This window comes from Pelecanus crispus, chromosome 1, assembly GCF_030463565.1.
Source record: "Pelecanus crispus isolate bPelCri1 chromosome 1, bPelCri1.pri, whole genome shotgun sequence".
Taxonomy (NCBI): domain Eukaryota; kingdom Metazoa; phylum Chordata; class Aves; order Pelecaniformes; family Pelecanidae; genus Pelecanus; species Pelecanus crispus.
This window is the reverse complement of record NC_134643.1, coordinates 156,197,833-156,211,671: the sequence shown is the minus strand read 5'-3', so window position 1 is coordinate 156,211,671 and position 13,839 is coordinate 156,197,833.

Sequence of the window (13,839 nt, the reverse complement as noted above, 5' to 3'; positions counted from 1 at the left end):
ATCTAAGTCTTAGCAAGTGTTTTCCCCTAATGGAAACACGGGCTGCAGTCAGTCGTTTCTTTCCTTTCTGTGCTCCACTATTTTTTTCTTTTGTAGTAGCGTTTTTGTTTTGATAATACAAGTTGTACTTGTGATGCTACTTAATGTGTACTCTTTGGGGTTCCCAAACAATGTCTGGGGGTCCCTCGGGACTGCAGGGTACACTCTGGACATAGACACACATAGGATGGACCGGCAAGATAGACAACAGCTTGCGTGACCAGGAGTGAATTTTGCAGTTTAAAGGACGTGCCTGTGACCATCATAGTGACTAGCACGCGAGCACCCTTTGAGCAACATCCCTTGGACGTGACCTGTGGTGCCCCACATGAGAGCACCCTCATTTAAATGTGTGTGATGCCGCGGGCAGGCTGCAGGCGTTCAGAGTGCTCAGCGCCTGGGCTCCATTCCCTCCATCACCACCTACATGTTTAACTACCCATTTTAGCATTATCCTATAAAGATCTGTAGCCTTTGGGTCCTAATTGCTTGGCATTCATCTTTTCTTCCTTCCAGTACCTTGATACTTGAGGTCAGGTGTTGAAACGCCGCTTGGGTGTCCGGGACCTGAGTGTTAGCAGCTGGCTTTCACTCCAGTTCCCAAACCATTTACTGTGGGGGTCTGTATTCACTCGGAGTTCACTGTGACATTCATACCCTTATTATTATCCTGTGTTAATTAAACTTCATATTGTTCTTAATTGTGTGCGTGGCCCCTGAGACAATGTGAAGACGTTATTAAAAAGATAGAGTTTTATTTAGTGCAGAATTCAGCACTAAGAGAGACCTCACTTCACCTACCCGGGGAAAAAAGCAGCAATAGAAGGGAAATAGCTGCTGGCATATTGGTCAAGAACAAAACCAGCAGGCAAGGCTAAAAGAGGCAACACCAGAAGGGTGAGAATAAAAAAATTTAAGCACATGTGCTTAAATTTAACCTTAGACTAAAATGCACTAATAATATTCTGTCTTTCTTGTCTTTCGCCAATGTTGTGTCTTGTGAAAAAGTTTCTAATGTAGAACTTACTCCATTTTCAGTCACAAAACGATTCAGCAGAGGAAAGGAAAGGCATGCAACAAGGTGAGTGACTGCAGCCGTGTGGCTTGGAGCATGTGTATGGAGCCAGGCAGTGATATCATGCCCCCTGTCCCTCTCCCCCCTCGGGGGCTGCAGAGGCCATCTGTGGGCACAACTCTGGGCTCCTTGCTTGCTGATCTGCTCCTCCACTACGCTGAATTTCTTTCCCCTTTCTGTGGAAAAAAGATGATACCACTGTGCAGCAAAGCACATAACTTCTTCTAAAGGGTGATGAACATTTGGTAACAAAATTCCTTGTCAATCTATGTGGCTTACTCCGTGTATTCAGGCTAACAGTTAGCTGCTCTCCCTGGTGAAAACTGGAAGTACATGTGCTTTCTCTACAGTAATATAATATGATGCCCCAATGATATTGTCCTAGATAAGCATGGCTTTCACAGGCTACATCCTCTTGTCAATCTCTCTGTTTGTGGGAAAATAAATGAACACATTGTGTGTGCTTGTTCTCAGAAACTTCCAGATGTGTTTGCTGGTTTCCATGTTTTTTGTCAAAACGCTGTGGATGCTCTTTCATTGCTTCCCGTACAAAAAGGAGTCCTGGTCGAATACAGTACATACCAGCTGGCAAAGGGATGTGTTCTCAGCAGGCTTTTGGCATTTGATACGCTAATGTATGTGAACAGGTTGATATGATTAAGGTTAACGAATGAGAGACAATTCCAGACTTTTCTAATTATTGTATAGCATTAAATATTTGCTGGTACTTTTTATTTTGAAGCACTTGGGAAGCCATTTAATGTTCATAATGGCAGCCTGATGGTGAATAGATAAGGGACATTCTATCCTTCTCCTGCCATTGCTATGACCATAAACCACACTTACAAGCAGAACAGAATACAGCACAAAACAGAATTGTGTTTCTGGATGCCCAAGTTTTAAAACCTTCACTATCAACAAGAGAAAAACTACATGGGTTTCATTTTCATAGCATTCAGTAGAAAGTTATTAGAAAGTGATTCGGGGACCTCCCCAGCTGTAAAACCAAGGGGACCAAGGGGACAGAAATCAGTGTAGCCAGCACACTGCAATTTGCTGGTTGGCTTGGGTCTCCTTCCAACCCCGCAGTATTCCCAGTTCTCTTTGTGCTGTACTCAGGAAGGGCACAAAGCTGTTTTCTTTCCAGACAATTTTACCGATGGGCCTGACTGCTTAATTGGTTTGGCATAGGATACCAGAGCTCCACCATTTGTCTACGCTTCCTGTTTGCTTCTGGTCTGTAATTCAGGCTGTAGAACTGCTCTGGAAAGTTTAGTGTGGTATGGTGTGGCAGATTGTGCAGCAGATTGTGTGGCTTTGTATTTGGTGACAAATTTGGTGTTATTTAGATGGCCTTAGGTAGCTCTTGACCCTCCAGCCCCTCGACTACTCCTTTCCAGCTCCACATCACTGCCAGCTGTTTATGTGGCCATGAAGTAGAGCAGCTCGGGGAATTGATGTGGTGGGAAAAGCAGATCTTGCTTCCCCCACCTTGTTCACTGTTTGGCCGTGCAGTGACACCAGCCCTGGCACTGAAGGACCACTTGAGGAACCACGGTCTGCACCAGTCATTGCCCCGTGGAAGCGCGATGCTCTGCAGAGCGCTCACAGCAACAGCCCGGAGTTTGCACTGCTTTTTCAGCTTTTGCCTGCAGGGATTGGAGGAGTTTTAATATCAGTGTGATCTATTTAGTTCGGTTGTATTCCACTTCTACTTTTTCAATACAACATTCTTGGGGATGAGCACCCCTTAAAAATGGAAAAGGAGGATGTGCCCAGTAAAACTTTTCTGACAAAAGCCTGTCAAGCAATATAGGGCATGTGACTGCATGTGCACTCCTATGCGCGTTAGCCTGAATGACACCAGAGAAATTATGCCAGAAGGAGATTAATACTTTAGTGTTGTCCAGTTCTTCCTTCAAAGTCAGGAGGAGGTGGTGCTGTGCATAGTGTAAGACGTACTTTATCAAGGTTGCACAACTTGATTAAAAAAGGGATTTCTTAAAGATTTGTCTTACTCCTAAAATGATTAAAACAGAGAAATTGGGAGATCTGTTACAAAAGAAACATCAGGTTATGATTGAGGAACGGTGAGGGCTTAAGACAGATAGATGTTTGGTGGATGAAAAGCTGGACATGAGCCAACAATGTGTGCTTGCAGCCCAGAAAGCCAACCGAATCCTGGGCTGCATCAAAAGCAGCGTGGCCAGCAGGTCGAGGGAGGTGATTCTGTCCCTCTGCTCTGCTCTGGTGAGACCCCACCTGGAGTGCTGCGTCCAGCTCTGGGGCCCTCAGCACAGGAAAGACATGGAGCTGTTGGAGCGGGTCCAGAGGAGGGTCACAAAAAAGATTAGATGGGTGGCACACCTCTCCCATGAGGACAGGCTGAAGAGAAGGCTCTGGGGAGACCTTACTGTGGCCTTTCAATACTTAAAGGGGGCTTATAAGAAAGATGTGGACAATCTTTTTAGTAGGGCCTGTAGTGATAGGACGAGGGGTAATGGTTTTAAACTAAAGGAGGGTAGATTCAGACTAGATTTAAGGAAGAAATTTTTCACAATGAGGGTGGTGAAACACTGGAACGGGTTGCCCAGAGAGGTGGTAGATGCCTCATCCCTGGAAACATTGAAGTTCAGGCTGGACGGGGCTGTGAGCAATCTAATCTAGTTAAAGCTGTCCCTGCTCACTGCAGGGGGGTTGGACTAGATGACCTTTAAAGGTCCCTTCCAACCCAAACTATTCTATGATTCTATGTTAACTTAAAAATGATATTTCATTTGTTGATTAGGGAAAAATATTACAAAGCAACTGAGGGTCAGATTCTCATCTAAGCTATCTTAGTAGAGCTCCATTGAAATCAGCGGAGCTTTGCTGATTTACGTCAGCTGAAGATCTAGTCACGACTTTTTATAAGTTAAATTAATTCCTGCAATAGGTTTATTTTTGGCTTGAAGGAAGGATTTGCAAATCAGGATTGATTAGCTCTTTTTTTCTGAATTATTAGAGCATCTTTAGTTTTATTTTAAATTTGCCTTTACTATCGATGGTAGCTTTTGTCTCTTGTCCTCATTATTTATCTGTTAAAAGTTCTTCTGAGTGTCAAATACTTAGAGTATCTTTCAGATTCTCAGGTGGCTAAGATAGGATTCTTTCTTTAATTAAAAAGAAGAAGATTGAGTTTCAGGGCAATCATGTTTTGATATTCCCATATGTATCTAAAGTCACTCAGATTAGGAGAACTGGGCTTCAGTTTTTGAAATTAGACTCTGTTAAATTGGACTCTGAGAGTGCATTTCCCTATCTGACTAAAATACCAGTGGTTTTAAATATTACAAAGTAAGCCCTGATACATGCTAAATGGCATCTTGCTTTATGATTCGATTCTCACCTCATTTCTTACACTGTAAATCTGGTGTAACTCTTTCAAACTTCTATTATTCTAGGTTTAGACCGGCATAATGAAGGTTAAAGTCTGTCTCTAGACTTCTACTCCCCTAAAGAAAAATGGTTTGCCATGGTAAGCAGTGTAACCAAAACCACTATGTCAGATAATAGAAATTAATAGAGCAATGCTGAAGGGTTTGGAGTTAGGCTAATTTATACCACATAAAATCTGACCTTCTGTTTTCCTGAATTAAAATACCATCTTTGGGGTATTTTACTGAACTTGACTAATTATTACAACTAATTGGAATTCAGAATGTCCACCTCTGAGGCACCGTATCAGTAACTTCACTGAATAGTGCAGGGCTAGGTTTCCTTGGTAGAGCAAAAGAGAGTTTTTGTTGGCCAGGTGTGATGGGTCAGTGTCACACCATTCAATGTGATCACCTCTTCAGACCAGAGGTGGCCAGAGTGCATGGTCAGCATCACTTCCGAGGTCCCCCCATGCACACAGGCCCTGGGGTACCCGCACTGTTTCTGGGCCACTTCTGCTTCTCCCTCCTTGCTCATTTCCCCACCCCTGTCAGAGATGTCCTGCTCCCCTCCCTTCCAGCCTCAGGAGTCTGCACGTCACCAGCCAGCAGACATCCCTAGTTTGCCAAGAAAATGTATGCAAAGCAAACCAGATGCAGTAAGAAGTGAAGACAAAGTTAGTGCAGGTAAGCAGCAGAGTCCAACAGCATCTCCAGCTTCAGATTCTACAGTTGGACTCTGAGGTCCTCTCTGCTGTCGCCCAGCATCAAAGGCCCTGTGCACATCTCTTCCTTCCAGTGAAGGAAGCATTTCAGAGTTCACCACGAGAGTTCTTGTTGAGATTCAAGTCCTTACAATGACCCTGCTTTTAATGACACACATATACCCACCTCTGTTTTCAAACCTCCACACAGTCACACTTACCCACAAACCATTCTGCCTAATCAATCCCTTTAAATGGATTCTTGCCTTGCCTTGCCTTCCCTCCCCTTTCCCTTCCTCTTTTTTCGCTGGTCACTTCTCACAACAAAGCCCCCACACTTTTGTCTCTTCAGCATTTCTTCTACCATTGCCTTTCTAGGATAACAGTGTAGTGATGGCTGCCCATTGCAAGTGCAGGTGAGGGGGAGCCAGCAAGGGCAAGGACAAGCTGAAGAAAGTACACACTGGGACCCAGACTTGCATACAATGAGGATTTATGACTTAGAAAGCAACAAGCGTACAGCACCACAGCACCTCCAGCTGTGGTCAGAGCCTTTGCACAGAACAGGTAGGCAGAACATCCATCACAATTTGACTCATTTGGCTCTGATGGGTAAATGAATGTGATTTCACAGCGTGTGACTCCACCTTCATCTCCTCCTCCAAACTTCTACCATCTACCTCCCCCTGGTCTTGCTGACATTGTACAGAATGTGGTCTCAAGCCTGACAGAGAAAGTCCACCATCTTTCTTTTAGAAAAAAAATGAAGAAAAAAAAAAATCTGTAATGTAAAAATGTAAAAAATGTAAAAAAAATCCCACTCTTCTATTTCCACTCCACAGTTTGTCTGGTGAAAACTGAAGTGCTCTAGATGGTGGCTGAAATCGGCAATGAACAGTCACTACATATCCTAGTGTCAATAGGGTCATATATATCCTATTGGCTGGTGGCAGTGAAACAATGCAGTGAACAGCAACAGCTAAAAGTGCAATGGAAGAATGTGACTTTCAACTGATGTGTAACTGAGAGGTCAAGACTACAGAAAATGGTGGTATAGATCCTCTAATGGCCCTGACAGAGTCCAAGCTTTGTGCATCCCATACCTACAGGTAGCGCAGCACAAGAGTCTTCCCGACAGCAGGTGCTACCTTGTGAGTAGTCTTTCTGTTTTCCATCATCTGCACTTCAAATTTTCTAGCAAATGTAATTTGGGCTGTCAGTTTCCAAATAACCTTTACAACCCCTTCCTCAGCATTTTCTGAGAATCATGATAGTCATTTTAGTCAGTCACTAGCTGAAATGTGGCTCAGACTTCCACAAATGCTATCTTTTTCCTTCTTTCCGTAGTTGATCATCCTTCATTTACAGCATGCTCCTCTGTTGCCATCATGGGTCCTTAGCAGCCCGGATCAGGTCCGCACCAGTCCTGCCACCAGGTAGAATGTCAGTCTGCAACTCCTTAGGGCAAGCAACATGCGCAGTTGCAAATTCTAACTCCGCTTGGAGCCTAGGTCACAGAGCAGCACGCAGAGGGAACCTGCATGCCTCCAAATTGACACTCGTAGGACCGCTGCCATGACGAAGAACATCCTACTTTTCACTGCTGCTTGCAAAAGGTGTGGAAGCAGCAGTGAGATACACTCATATCCTACTGCTGAAATAATGTCCTACATGTAGTGTGAACTTCTCTGTTTTGAACATAGGAGAACCAACCCACCCCAATGAGGTCTCCAGAAGGATCATCAGAACTAATTCAGCAGGGCTGGATTTCTCCCCTCCTGATGATCCAACACCAGCCAAAGTCCAGAGTGAGATAGCAGGCAGTGGGGCTGCAGCATACAAATATCACATGGGGAATTCAACTGAAACGTACATGTGCCACATATGATGGGGACCAAATGCATTCTGACAAATAATGGATAAACCCACCATAAATGACTACAGAACAAGTGTTACAGACAGGTTAAAAATACTTCCACAGGCATCCACAGACTGCTTTCAAACTTCGTGTACGCAGCATTCACCTCTCACGTAGAAAAGCTTTGACCACATCCCTGCCCTTGATTAGGAAGGAGATGGAACTGAACACTGCTTTCTCACATAAACGTCCAAAATGGACCAGTAGCTGATCCTACCCACGCTGCTGTTTTTGCCTGGAGTCCCATTCAGAGGTAGCGGAGTCTGTGCACGCGCTGCGGAGGAGCTGTTCGCACCCAGCTAGAGCTGCGAAAGGCAGCGGGCACCTGAGACAAGCTGCCGTCAGTGGAAACCATCAGCAAGGAAGTCTTCTGTATTGCTCAGTTTGTGATTTACCCTGGACCTGTATTTAAAATATACTGAAGATAACTTGGGCAGGGGTGTCATCTCAGCATTTAGGCAACTGCATACCCCTCTCCTGCTCAGCACTGCGCAATACTTTTGCTTCCATCCTCTGACTGATCTCATGTGATTTAAAGTGGCTGAAATAGGTAAAGATAGCAGTTGTTATTGTGTCATGTTTACATGCACTGATGTGCAGTAGAAACAGGGAAAAAAAAGTGATTGCGGTCAAGTGAACTACTGTAGGATAAAGAGAGATAAATAATTCAGATTCTCATTATAACAGAAGAGTGCGGCTCCTATAGAGAGGAGGGAGACTGTCTTTGTGTGAATTGGTATGCAGTGGCTGTTTAGTAGCCATAGCATGTAATCTAGCATTAGTATTAACATAAATCAGTGGCAGGAATTAACAATATTTCTAAAGTCTTATATGATAACTGGATCCACACTATATTGTTTAGTCCTCCTGGGCATTTTAATAATCATGTAATAGAAATGTTGGAGTAGCTGAGATACTCTTTATATTGCTCTACGAAAGGTCTTTAACACAATGTCTTTAGCAGACAGTTTTGATAGAATGTGTTGTACAAAAAGAAATATGCCTATTTTGGTAATATGGGTATGTTTCATTAGCTCAGCCTGCAGCGATATGACATTACATTTAAAAAGGAATACAATTAATAACAATGAGAGGGGTTTTTTTAGCTCTCAGAGTATAGCTGGAGGAACTGAGCAAGGTGTCAGGGCAATTAAATAGAGGCACTGTATTACCTTTGTCTGAACACTCATAACATCATCCTGTCTCAATATGTTGAATAGGGGATTTCTTTGCAGTAGGATTCCTAATTTATTTTGATGTTTCCTATAACTCCGATAATAATAAGATGGACTTTTTTATTAATCTTTAAAAATGTACAAATCTTGGGAATTAGCATGTCTGTGGATCCGTATATTTTCCATTTTCTGTAGAGTATGGAACGATTGTACGAGAGATACACACAATAGCTTCTCAGCATTGAACTTAATGGAACCATCATATCAGCGCCGTGGAAAAGTACAAAATACTGCCGGTGCATGTACAGCACATGGATTAAATAACTGCAGTCCAGGGAAAAAGTCATACTTTGAGACTATTAAAATAATCAACATGGGTATTATTTTATTCAGCATTAACCTTTATGTTCTACGTTAAATGACAATGAAACTGGTGGAACACAATCCTTCCCTAGAGTAACGGTATCCGGCATTTCTTTCATCTCTAAAGAGGCTTCTTAATATCCTGCAATCCTAAAAATGGTATTTTTCCCCCACTGCAGGTCAGATTTAATAACGGTAACAGGAGATAAATGGATTGGGCTCAGCTGAGCCTTCGGCAGCCCTGTGGATGGGAGGCAGGGATCTCTGCCCTCCCGGGAGAGGTGGCAGCAGGGGCACTGCAGGGATGGCCTCAGGGGACCGAGTCCTTCTTCCCGCTGGGGACGCAGTCCTTCCCGTTGCACTCACTTCTCTGCCGGAGGGTCTTCCGCTCGTCCCAGTCTGGCCAGCACGTCTGGGTGGGAAGGCTGGGAGCGCGCCCTGGCCCCAGGGATGAGGGCGGCGAGGATGTAACCTCGTGCCTCGCCACAACCAACGCCCTAGCGCATATGGATGCTTTGAAAAAGAAAGGATGAAAGTGTCTCTTCTGCAGGAGCAGCTCGCTTGCACTGCTCATACGCTCACGGCAGCCACAGTTACGTGGGAAAAAGCGTTAGGCGGGTGCCAAACAGAAGCAACCTTCCCCTCTCCCCGCACCTCCACGTGCCCCAGGCGCGCCGGCGCCATTTTATGGGTGCCTGGCAGCAGCGCACCAGAGGCCGCAGGAAAACACCGTCCCGGGGCCTGGGGGGATTAATGAACAACTCCACGGCCGTTCATGAGTAACGTATTACAACTGGGCAGAGAGCAGTTTCCTAACCCACGGAGCTCCGGGTTACCTCTCCCCACAGCAGCGCCCGGGTTAATGGCACACGGCGCCGGCCGCCCCGGCCTGTCCCCGGCCAGCAGCTGCCCCCGGCACTGCTTAGCCCCGCACGTATGCGGCGGCACACGGTGCCTTGAGCGATTAAATCGCCCCAACGCGCCGGGGAGGGCCTCCCTCCCCTGCTAAGTGTTATTGACAGACCCATCAAAGGCGGTGATGCATCAGCGGCCGCCTCGGCCCCAGCAGGCCGGGCCGGGGGCGACATGCGGTCGCCGTGGCAACGGCGGGGCGCGGGGCCTGCTGGGAGGGGCGTGGCGGCCACCCGGCGGCCATGTTGGCGGGGCCCGGCGGAGAGCCTTCGCGCCCTCCCATCGATCCGCCGGGCCTCAGCGCTATCGACCGCTCCAATTTGCAGGAATTTATGGTATCGATGTGGGGCTGATTAACATTTTGCGCCAGAGCGGTTCAATACGGGCTGGTAACAGCTTTTAATGATTAATTGACTTTTACGATTCCGCCTGGGCGCTGTCAGCGAGCTGTGAACAGCGGGCACGCTCCTCCCTGAGCCGCTCTCCAGTGGTCCGGGGCAGTGATTGAGTACCTGGGAAATTAGTGGCCTTGCTGTCTCGTTTTATGAAAGATAAATGCTATGACATTTAATGCAGACCTTAATTTAGAGCAGAACTAAGCAGATCATTTTGCAATTTAATCATAAACAGGTAAATATCAAAACTCGTTTAGCATTTCACGAGTTAGGTGGACAGACAGCAGAGGTAAAGTGAAGTAGGCAGCGGGGGAGCGGTAGGGGTAAGGTAAGGTAATGAGACGTGGAGCCAGCGGTGTTTTAATAATAAAGGTAGTACAAGTGTAGACAGTATCACATCCACAATTCAGGTATGTTCTTCCCACATGGCCATCTCGCTCTCTTCTCTTTCCTCCTGTAATCTCATTCACTGTTCCCACGCCAGCTGTAAAATGAGGGCTTCTGACACATGACATATGAAAAAAAAATGTCACCTACAGTTAGTCTGTTACCTAAAACAAACATAAACATTATGGAAAAATTGCAAAGGAAAACAAAATTTTATTATACTCCGTAACAACTGAAAAAAGATTGTCTGGAAGGCTGCGTGCTGTCAACTCCTACCTTCCTGTGTTCGTATTTATAGCCTATTCCTTTGCATTCATTTTAATTAAAAAGATTGTAAGTTTCTTTTTAAATAACTGTCTAAACAAAATGTCATATTATGCATGTTTATACATACAAAAGCTAAAATGGGATATTTTGATCCTCTTTGAAATTCTATTCTCTGCCTTCTCACCACTCCATCATCCCCTCTATTTGAGCCGATTTGCAGAGGAAATGAGGCCGCAATGGGCCAGATTCTTAAATCATTTTGAGCCACTTTGGAAGAGCTGGAGAGCTGCCGAATCTCCCCATTCGAGGATTCCCCTGGCACGAGGGAGTTCCTAGCTCTTAGAGAGCTGACAGAGCCAATTCCTATGCCATCTGTTCCCGCAGAACCCGTTTAGAGGAGCCTAGTGGGGGCAGAGTAGGGGTGCAGTTGAGGTATTTCTGCATTTTCCCTCTTCCCTTTCAAGACCCTCATGGGGGCAATAGCTAACTTGTTAAAGTGCAGCATGAATCCCAGAAACAGAAAGCTACAACGGGCTCCCTTGCAGCTCTTCATGTCCCTCAGAGCTGCACCCTGTGCTCCTTTTGCAAATTGGCTGGGATACTCCAAGGAGCTGTGCAGAAGAGGCCAGCTCCAAAGGCTCTTCTCTTTTAACCTGAATCACTTCATGGAAGTCATTGTCAAGGAGCAATCAGACAAAGAGTTAAATTGCAAAACTGATTGGGCAGTAACCTCTGGGGAAAGGGAGAAAGAGGACAAACTTCCGGACACAGCTGAGTGCATTCCATGTCTTAACCCTGATCAGCAGAAGTCAGAAGAGCTCGTCTAATAGCCCTCAGTGCTGTCACACCAGCTACGTGATACCTGGAAGGGGGTGCTTAGCTCTTGAATCGGAATTCACCGTGCTGAGTAAGACTCTTAAAGCTCTGTGTACACTAGATGTTTGCCTATGGATTTGTCCTGATGAGCTTTGTGACCCCCCTGGCGCTCTGATCAAAATTGCACGTACTCAGGCATGTATCTCCACTGGAAAGCACCAACTATTAGCTGAGAGGTAGTAAGGGATGGCTTTTTAAACCACTTCTCAACTGGTGCCACTTGTTACACTGCCACCTGACAGTAGGAGCACGTCCCCCCCTTCTCAGCACGTGGTCAGGCAGGCAGGCGGGGAAGCGGGGTGCACGCTCCCCTGGAGGGAAGCAGGGACAGAGAGTCCACACAGTCAACCTGTATCTCAGCAATGAGGTGGCAACTAAGTGCTGAGGGGGACCCTTGACATGCTGTTTCTTTATATTGCTTTTTTAACACCACCATTCAGATATTTGCTTCTGTCCCTCAGCCCAAGATTCTGTGCGACTGACACATTCGGAGTGTGACAGTGTACCACACTGTGCATGGGACAGACCAAGAGGTGCCTCGCAGCGTCCCAGAATCCAGCTTTGTTGCCCCAAGGGAGAGAAAGCAGAGCAGGTTCCCAGGGCTACTCCGGCTATAAGAGGGGATGGGAAGCAGTGAAACGTGTCGGAGAGCCATACTTGGACGCTGCTGTCACTGGGTAACTGGGGGAATGACTGCTGATCCTGGGAGGAGCAGCAGGTTCCCTGACGCATACTCTGACCTCTCACTTCATGTCATCAGACAGCCTGGCTTTCAAGGACACAGGACACCGGTTAAATGGCTATTATAATAGCCCATTATAACCTGGGCAAAGGTCAGTCTAAGCCACCGCTCTCACTTCACTTGTGCTAACAGCTGGCCCGTGATGGAGCTTGAATGCGTCCACACAGACTGCCTCTCCACTGACCCAGCAGTTTGAAGATCCAGGCTAGAGAGCGTGCACATTCTGGCTTTAGAGATCAGCAGTGAGTAAATTCCTGAGTTAGTTCACAAGCTTGGGCTAAGGTACAGGCAACATGCAGGTAGATAAAGATTAAATTCCCTGGACATTGGCTGAGGAAGGATGGCACTTAGAAAGTAACCATGTGTAGATGGGTACAGTGAGACATATGCCCGCTCCTGTCATGTATGGTGACCCAGCTCCGGTCTCACAGCTGTGTACCCATACAACCACAGCACTGGACCTAAGCTCACAAGCCATATCTCCTGGTCCAGAAAGCCATATATCCATTTGGCCTGGATAATGGATGGACCAGATGTGTCTGTCCATACCCACCAATGTAAACATACCCTAAGAATGTGCAGAGCAAGCGAAGCATGCCACCGAAGCTAATAGGAAATCCCAGTGAGTGGAGTTTTGTTCCCCATCAGAGCTGCAGTTCAGTGCATCTTTGAATGTCAGCTTCTGAACTGGGCTGTCCTGTGGTTAGTTACCTTAGGCACACATTTGGAGACAGGCGGCTCGTCTCTCTTCTCCTTTGGGATGGGGCTTGCAGTGATGCTGCTTTTAGCTAATAGCCTGCTGAATATGTGCCCCAAAAGTGGGACTCCAGACCTATCTCAGCAGACTACAATAATGTAGAGAAGGGGGTCTCATCAAAAGGATTTAGGTGAGAGTGGGAAAGTAATGAGAGTGCTTCTGTTTTCTCTGTATTAGCTGGGGGCACTATGCAGCCCAGAAGGCACAGCTCACAGAGCCAGAGGAAGTAGAAAGGAGTGCTGCGAGTGGCACAGGTAATGAGTATTCCCACTGAGAATGGGAAGCTCTGAACCCTGTTTTTCAGCCTGTGCCTGTCTACACGCAATGCAACAGCAGTACCTCGCCTTTGCTCTATTTAGCTCTGCAACTCCTGACTTCTCGGCTGCACCGTGGCTCACTTCATACAGTCTGAAGTATGATGTGGTCCTCTCCCCTGCTACCTCTTCTCTCTCAATGACAGTCTCCTTAAGAGACCTTCAAACCCATACCTTAGGCTAGAAAGAACTGAAAACTTTTCTTTCCCAGAGTGTTCCTGCTGCCAGGCAATTGCACAAAAGGTAGAGAGCAATTGTCACTTTTGAAAGGAAGTGGCTGAGAACGCTGAAACCAAAAGCATATGAGACTATGCTGATACGGTCTTTTGCAGACAGAGGTGAGCCTGGTTTGTCCTTTTTCCAAGCCAGCTGGGGAACTGCTTTACTGTAAGCTGATTCTGAACTAATGCCGCTACACAGCTTCAGGTTCAAAAGCTTCTAGTTAGCACCATGTGCCGCAGAAAACATGCAGGGGGGCTGTCAATGGCTGTCAAAATCC